This window comes from Vigna umbellata, chromosome 3, assembly GCF_029865625.1.
Source record: "Vigna umbellata cultivar VRB3 chromosome 3, Vumbellata_1.0, whole genome shotgun sequence".
Lineage (NCBI taxonomy): Eukaryota > Viridiplantae > Streptophyta > Magnoliopsida > Fabales > Fabaceae > Vigna > Vigna umbellata.
In genome coordinates this window covers 51,313,567-51,322,700 of record NC_142167.1, presented here as the reverse complement: position 1 = coordinate 51,322,700, position 9,134 = coordinate 51,313,567, and the positions used below count along the sequence as shown (strand labels likewise).

At 32.5% G+C, this 9,134-nt stretch overlaps 1 long non-coding RNA gene and 1 pseudogene across 2 annotated transcripts; both read right to left on the bottom strand.

Annotated features, from left to right (window-relative positions):
* Window positions 1-271: 271 nt before the first annotated feature.
* Window positions 272-4,586, bottom strand: LOC148202886 (uncharacterized). The gene is made up of 5 exons (XR_015785295.1): window positions 4,092-4,586; window positions 3,005-3,065; window positions 2,501-2,553; window positions 586-681; window positions 272-512 (listed from the first exon to the last, which is right to left on the bottom strand). It is a non-coding gene; the product is annotated as an uncharacterized LOC148202886 (long non-coding RNA).
* Window positions 4,587-5,729: 1,143 nt separating this feature from the next.
* On the bottom strand, window positions 5,730-7,105 carry LOC124842997 (transcription factor MYB16-like; annotated as a pseudogene). Its single transcript, XR_015785103.1, has 3 exons — window positions 6,973-7,105; window positions 6,720-6,849; window positions 5,730-6,636 (listed from the first exon to the last, which is right to left on the bottom strand). The product of XR_015785103.1 is annotated as a transcription factor MYB16-like (transcript).
* Between the last annotated feature and the right edge of the window lie 2,029 nt (window positions 7,106-9,134).

Below are 9,134 nucleotides of genomic sequence, written 5' to 3'. Positions count from 1 at the left end.
CCTATTCTTGAAACGGTGTAGAATGTTTTACTTTCCATACCTGTCTTATTCATAATAGGTATAAAAGTTTTATATTTACATAAAAAAAAAATCTTTTTATACCTACTAATGCTATAATAGGTGTAAAAGAACAAGACTTTTTATACCTGATGTGGCTTTGACCGGTGTAAAAAGTAACGTTTTTTTTAAAAATATTTTATTTGTATGAACTACTATCCATATTCAGACCTGCATAAGATTCAATCCCAGAATACAGTTTAAATAATCAATAACAAGTAAAATAATCAATATTGTTTTCATTAACACATCAAAATGTAATATTTACCTAACAAAGTTCCTAGCTATATTTACCTAACATAGTTACTTAACATATTACACATATAATAGTTCCTAAACTCAAAATGTAATATTGAAGCATCCAATCATTTACAAATGGTTAAAAGAAATGCAGCCCATTGCTCCCTAACATCCTTTATGACATGTTGTTCCATTGGAGACGTGTCATCAAATATCTACACAATGAATAGTTTGATAAAGTTATAATATTAATGGCTTAAAATCTTAGTTATAAAGTATTCACGTTACCAATTTCCATGAGTCAACGACATTTGCGGATATAATTTTCTGCATGTGTCTCATGACATAATATCCACACTCAAAGCTTCCCGGTTGACGTGAGCACTACAAGTTAAATTTATAAAGTATCATAAAATTTATAATTGTATTTATAGTTTGAAAGATTAACTACTTACAGTTGGTGCAATGAAATTGGGTTAGATTTAAAAATAATTTTTTAAGAGTTTTATTTAATTTTATTATTAAAATTTGTTAATTTTAATGTAAATATTTAAAAAATTATTAAAATGGTAAATAAAGAAGAAAAAGTTAATATTTCATAGATATTAAAAAATGCCTAATAAAAAAATCACCAATTTCTTCATAAATATAAGTTATATTAAGGACTAGAGAGAGTGTAATATTTATGTATGTAATATAGTTAAATACATTAAGTATAAGTTATACAGTTTAGACCGATTAAATTGAAATAGTCTCCGATGGGATAATTTATATCTTTTGTATTTCTTATTCTTGACCCTGTAGTAATGCTTAAAGTTAATAATAGAAAGTTTTTTTTACTCAGACTCACAGCACTTCACACTTTGACACGTAATAAGTTAGTTTAATGATTAGTTATCATTACTGTAATCTCCCAAAATTATCTTTATTTCACTCGTTCTCATTTCTGGTATACAGTTACATCATTTAGTATGCTGTAATTTTTTTTAAATTTTAATTGAAATCTTCTTAGTGTGGTATTATTTTATGATATAAACTAGAGTCGTACTAGTTTAATAATGCATTATAATTTTTTAAAATTTAAATTTAAATTATATCAGTTTAAGACCCCTTTTTTGAATGAACTCAAATCAAGTTGTTACAATTTTTTTATGTTTAAAATTGTATCATTGGATAATTTTTAAAACAAAATTTCACCATTTTGTACCTTTGTCTTGTGACTACAATTCCAAAGGCTAACTAATGTTTTTCTGTCTTGTGTGCTTCTTTTTTTTCACAGAAGTTATTTCTCTTTCATTTGTTGGACCTAAAAAGATCTATTTTTGTTTTCTAGTTAGTGCATTAATCCTGAATTTATCTTCTTCATCCTCTGAAATGGTCTTGTGAACCATTCGTAGTGGGTTAGAATTTTTCTTTTCAGCAACTATATTATTTGAACTGCTACATTTTCATCTCTTAACTTCATTTTTTTCCATCTCAACCTAAGAGCATATGTCCTAATAATACACTTTGACAGAATGATGCTTAGGAACATCCTGCTAGATATCGAACCATTGTTGCTATGTGAACACCTCTGTTATTTCCCTATTCACACTACATATTGTTGAGGCTTTTCCTTTCCCATCTGTGATAATTTCCTTCACCTGATAGAGATTTCAGATTCTCCTTATTGCAGTGTACCTATCTGGTGTTGATGATCTCTTTAGAGGCCTACTTGCAGGTATCACTCTTAGCCTCTTAGCCTTTTAGTGTAGTGGATTTACTCATGTTTGTTGTTGACACAATTGTTTTCAATACAGAAAATTGTTTCTACAAGAATGAAAGTAATTCATTCTCCTTGTGGTTTACATCAATTAAGAATGAAATAAATGAAAGTAATCTTTTAACCTCAGAATTCTTTTAAAGCTATGTTTTACACCAATTGAGTAACCAATTCCTTATTCTAAAGGTTTACCTAAGGTTATCCATTAACACAATGAAGGACAACATTGAAACCAAAACTAGGACTATATATTTTACTGAAGAGTATGACATGACATCAAGGTAAAAAGTGTCCATGATTGTATCGCAATCCAAAGCCACGGCATGACTGTCCTATCACAATCATTCACAATTTCAAGGAACAATTCATGCAAAGCAATCAATACGGCTATGCCTGAATTTAAAATGTTATGATAGGAAAACACAACAGAAAAAGTTCAACCTGTTTTTCACCAATGGCAATGAGCTCTTGTACTAAAGCAAAACTTCAAGTACCTGCTCTTCTCAATAATTGTAAAATCCATGAATAAATAAGGTGCAATAAATTAACATGTCTAAATAATTTGTTCACTTTGTAAAATTTCTCACCATAATAATGTTTATAAACAAACATTTATATTGCATTGAAGCTTCAATTACTAAAAACACGTGAGCATGCACTCATGGTCATAATTTTAAAGCTTACTCGGAGAAATTCTTCCATAAACATCTCCAAGAAAAGAAAATTGAAAAAGAAATCCTATAAACTAAAATTAACTTATCCAGGAATTAAAAGCTAGACTTCAAAAAGGCTAACATAGGACCATTTTTTTTGCAAATTAGTTAATGTATAAACTAATTTAATCTTATAAAGAAGTTATTTTATTTTCCCTTATTATTTTCTTATCCGGTAAGTGTTCTAACAAACCCTTAATGTAAATGATCATTAACATTACAGTGTTCATACCTTCAATCCACAAGCAAAGACATCAACTCCACAACCTACCAGCTTTCCTCTACACCAAAACCTTTAAAAAGGAAGGGAAAAAATTATGACAGAAAAGGAAATTTCAAAAGGATAAGATTATGGTTCAAAGCAGAGAAACAAAAAGTAAGCAGTTAGCTCAAAGAAGCTCAAACTTGAAAAAATGCAAGCTGTGCAACCTCTATATCAGAAGAAACTCAGCCCAACAATTATAGGCCAATAACAAAACCCTCTCTCATCCATTAGTAAAGGGAGAGATCGGTCATCATCACTGATTGTAGCTGTCTAACAAAAAATAGTAATTCGAAAACTGTTTCCAAACTAGTCTTATACAACACATAATGGGAAATATATGTTGATTCAGAATATTCAGCAATAATATTATTTATTGTTTCCCAGTATAGGCATCATGGGCAATATTCTGAATCAAATATTGAATATCATTTAAGTTTAGATGTGAATTGGTCCTCTAAGATGGCAATTGCAGGGAGCACAACAGGAGAAAAAGGTAGTATGCATGAATGAATATGAATTGACTCAATTTTTAAATGGAGCAAATATTCAGCAATAATATTTCAGTAAAACAAAGTAATAACACCTGTCATCAGGTAGTGCACTTTTTCTTTTCAATCCATTAAAAGATTGGTATCATTGGAATGGTTCATAACTCAAATCAGAATAAGAAGCTATCAAAACATTTTAGAAGTTCAGAAGTGACAACCACAGTAACAACCACAGTAGCAGGCTTAAATCTACACAAAAAGCAAAACACAATGGAAACGTGGAAACTCGAGAGGCAATTCTAATTTTAGCCTCTGGATTGTCCAACTCTTCAACGAGTGTCGTAATGATCTTGGCAACCTCAACGGAGCAGGAGGTAGGAGTATACTTAATACAACTTCCAACCTTCTTAAACCACAACACAATGCCTTAATCGAAATTTGGAAAGAATGAAACACAGCTTGCCGAACCACAAATGTCCCAATTAAAACCAAAATGCAGATTAGGGTTCCTGTGGTTTACGATTTTAGGGATTACTAAGGAATGAAGGAAGAGAAGGATTACTTACCAAATGAAGGGACTGCTGAACGCGTCACCTTAAGCAACCACAACAACGAACTTCGTGACCTCAATGCACCGAACCACACCAACGAGAAGGCTGAACGAGAAGGCAGAACGAGAAAACCAAAAGAGAAGGCCGAACACAAACACTTCGTCAACAAACACCAATGCTTCGTCAACAAATTATGAGAAGCCAAAAGAGAAGAAGGTTCTTCGTTGAGGGAGAAGAAGAAAACGAAGTGAGTAGAATGGGGGACGATCAAACCGTACTTTTCCAGAAGCCGGAGCCCTAGAAATCATAACATTGAGCGCTTCATTGGTGACTTGGTGACTATCAGAGAATGAGAATGGGAACTGGTGACGGTTGGAGCGGAAGGAATGAGATTCACGGCGGAGGAGGCAGAGTGGGAAGAGGAAAGAATTTGGTTTTCTGTCTAATCGTCGAACAGTAATTTTTTTTTCCAAACTTCTATACCGATTTTATCATTTATCAGCTATAGAATTTTTTTTAAAGTTATTCCTGTACCGGTTTTAGCTTTTATTAGGTATAGAAAAATTTCTTTAAATTATTTCCGTACCGGTTATAAGTTGAAGCGGTTTCAAAACATTTTTTTTGCTTTTTTATATCTAATATAAGGACAACCGGTGTAAAAGAACTTATCTTATTTACAATAATGCCATTGCATCATTTTTTATAGCTGGTGAATTTAAACAAGTAAAAAAAGTAGCTATAAAAAGTGTATTTTGCACTAGTGATTTACAAACATTCATAAATTATGTTTCATACTTTTTCTAATTCAATAACTTGACTTTCATTTTTCTTTTCTTCTAAAATCCATTCATTTTCACTGTCTTAATCCAAAACAAAAACTCAGGGATGCTTGTCGGATGACAAAGTTTGTGGACACAAATTGGTCCTCCTTCTGAGTCTTTCCCAGCATTTTAGTAGCATGGAGGTTAGAATAAAGTCCGATTCCTACCCACGAAAATTACAGTAAATGTAGTGCCATTGTGTCCAGAAAGCATGAGAAGATTATGATTCATATTTTCTTTACGGTACTTTGGTTGTTCACACGTGGAGATGGCTTTCCAATATCTTTCCAATATATTCAACGTCCTTTCTATCTACTTCTTAAAACATTTATGAACCAACCAACTTATTTATAGATATTTTCCCATTTATGTGGCGTTCCTGGAACTTACTAATTAACTTCATAAATTACAATATAGGCAAAGATAATTTAATTATGATCATTTTTTAGTTATTTATCATTCTTTTCGATCACATCTCTTATATCTTTTGTACAAAATGCAAAACAAATTAAGCAGCTAGAGAGGAAATCTTCGATAAGTTTATGAAGGTCTGTTTCTTAATTAACATTGTTGAAAGATTTTTAAGAGTTTTTTTTGTGGCTTTTTGGAATGGGTTATGTTATTACAATAGAAGACAATGTGATCCTTCGAGTTGACCTAGAGATTGAATTATTAATATGTGAAATAATATACTAGGTGGGAATATGATGATATGTACACAAATAACATAACCTATAAGTTAGTTTTTATAAGCGAAATAATTCGTAAAAGGTAAATGAAACCAGATCGTAAGCAAAAGGAATGTTCCAAGACTTGTGCGAAAACATGAGAATACTAAATAAGTTCTGTCAATACGTAAACAACCTTCAGCACCTTAAAGTTCAAGAGTGCTGAAGCAAAAACATCAACCTCATAAATTAACAACGCATAACATGCACACATCAAATTGAGACCAAAGCAAAAACAGATGTCAAAATCACACACACTTCTTTTGGAACATAAAACAGACAAATTATGCGAATTGCACTTTGCAGTTCCATACCCTTCTACACATCTTTTTCCAAGGAATCACTGATTAGACCTACCATGTCAGTGTGGAACCCCTTAACAACTCTTGAAGACTCTCACATCTTGCGGTTGTAAATGCTTCCAGAGCCATGGTGATGTCATCATCTTGCAAGTTTGACACACGGTCTTCTATCATTTGAAAACTAGTTTCAGACACATTAAAATCAGACTCAGAAGAGAGTGATGTTCCGGTGACGGTGAATAGTTTAATATTGGTAGAGACTAAAGGAAGCTTCCAACCGGTGACGCTGAACGAGGATACTGGTGATGGAAGGTCATGATTTGTGGCAAGTATAAGGTCATACATGTTGTATACTGTGTTGTGTTTGATTGATAGTGAATCTGAAGAGGAAGGAGAAAGTTGTGTTGGGATTTTGCTCAACATTAGCTGAGGGTGATGTGAGGAGTGAGATTCAACTTGCAACATAGATCCTCTGGCTTCAGCTTCAAGTCGAGCATTCTCCCACTGAGCCACGTGATCCATGTTCATGGTGTCCTTGGACTGCTCATGATGACCACCGCCATAGTCTTCAAAGTTGTTCCTTTTTATTGGTTTGTGAGTGAGCGGATCTAAGCCCATTCTGATGAGTCTTTTCTTGACATTGGTGTTCCAATAATTCTTGATTTCATTGTCCGTTCTTTGAGGCAGATGAGCTGCTATGATTGACCATCTGTGATATTGCAATACAAAAACATGATTAGCTTCTGTTCAAACAACAGAAAAATCACAAAACCAGAAGAAACTAAAGGTCACTTGTTTCCAAGAAGAGCATGGAGTTGAATAATGGTGTGGTCTTCCTCCGAGCTGAAGTTTCCTCGTTTTATATCAGGTTTGAGATAGTTAATCCACCTCAATCTGCAACTCTTTCCACATCTTTCAAGACCTAGACATATATCATACATGTAGGTAACAGAAAATTAGGAATTATTTATTCCTCGGTGGACCAAGAACATTTAGACTCATGGATCCAAGAAAAAGAAAAAGGTACAGATAAGTTGTATCTTACCTGCTTTGGCAGGTACTGACCGCCAATTTCCATGGCCATGTTTTTCAACATAAGCAAGGAGCTTATTGTCTTCTTCTGGAGTCCATGGTCCTTTCTTGAACCCTACCTTCTCACAGCATGGCATCCTTCCCATTTTTATGACAAACTGATTAGGAGAAACAATGCTTCTTGGTAAGCAGCACCAGTACAAAAGTTAACCTATATATACATATATATGAGTGTGTGTATGTATGTATATATAGTGAGAGTACTTTTACCATGGTTGGGCAAACACTTTCAAATGGAAATTTATTGAGAAGGGAGCTAATATCTTGCTCTTAAAAGATGTAAAATTTAAATTGAAAAAAACTTAGACACATATTCTTTGTAGTATACTTTCTATTATTAGTTGAAATTTATGGAATAGTACAAAACTTCGAAAATCTTCTATACGATGTTGTATTAATAAATAAATTCCATCCAAATATACAAGGAAGAATATTTTGAAACTATTGGTTATATCAATTTTCTAATTAATATAAAGGTGGATTAAAATAAAATCCATGAATTAAAAACCTTGATTATCGGCTCTTAAAAGATTACAAAGCAATATTAAGTAGATTAACTACACCATTATCCATTTTAATATTTTTTATCATACATAATAGAACTGAGAAAAAAAAAAACTGTATTTGATCAAACCCGAAAAAATTCGAAAAAAAATTGAATATAGAATCGGGTTAGATTTGACAAGTGAAAAATGTTAGAATTTTATCAATATCCAACTCAATCTCAAATTTATATTTTAAGATCTATAAATATATTTTAAATTTTAAATTTTATTTTAAAATCATATTGTTTTATTAAAATTTAGTAGTAAATTATTTAAAATTATAGTCAATTATAATAATCATTATTGAAATTATACATATTTTTGTTTGTTAAAAATTCCGTATACATGTCTTTTTTACTATAAATTAAAAATTTTAAAAATTTAACTCACATCTTAAATCAGACTAACTCAATACATTAAATAATTAAATATAAATTTTAAAATATTAAATTTAAATTATATTGAATTCATTAGATTAGATTCGAATTTAATACAATCCAATCCGACCGACACTAATGCATAAAGAAGGAAGTTGGCAAAAACTTTTTCCAAATTTCTAATTAAAATAATTAAAGTTTGTTTCAAAATAATTAAGTCGACCATGACTACTCGATAGATTAAAAACAATTAATAATTAAATAAGGATAGAGGATACTTTTTTTCCATAGACTTTTTTCTAGAAAGTAAACATAAAGTTGTGTACTATCTTTATAGCATATAAAGCTGTGTACTTTTACAAAAGGTTTAATCATTCACTAAGTCCCTATTTTCGCATGAAATCTTAATTTCGTCCCTTTCTTTCTGAAAATATGAATTGGGTCCCAATTTTATGAAAATTGCAACAAATCGATCCTTTCCGTTAATTTGGCTGGACGGCGTTAAAAAAATTGATGAGTGAATGCTGAGATGACGAACGAGCGCTCGTCCACCAGCGAACGAACGCTCGTCCAGCAGCGAACGAACGCTCGTCCAGCAGCGAACGAACGCTCGTCCAGCAGCGAACGAACGCTCGTCCAGCAGCGAACGAACGCTCGTCCACCAGAGAACGAACGCTCGTGGACCTCTTACTGCTGGACAACCGTTCGTTCCACACTGGACGACCGTTCGTTCGGTGGTCGACGAGCGTTCGTTCGCTGCTGGACGAGCGTTCGTTCGCTGGTGGACGAGCGCTCGTTTGTCATCTCAGCATTCACTCATCAATTTTTTTAACGCCGTCCAGCCAAATTAACGGAAAGGATCGATTTGTTGCAATTTTCATAAAATTGGGACCCAATTGATATTTTCAGAAAGAAAGGGACGAAATTGAGATTCCATGCGAAAATAGGAACTTAGTGAATGATTAAACCTTTACCAAATTAAGCTAAATATTTTTCAACTTATACTATTTATACAAATTTGAAATATTTAAGTATTTAAAAGTTCTTGGGTAAGAATGTACGATGGTAGGTCATTGATACCGTAATCAGTATAAATATTTTGTACCCTAAGAAGGGGTCAGAATAAACGTGGCAGGTCCGAAGCTATACCCTTGTCCTTCTGCAGCTTTTTTGTTTATGACGTATATTATTTA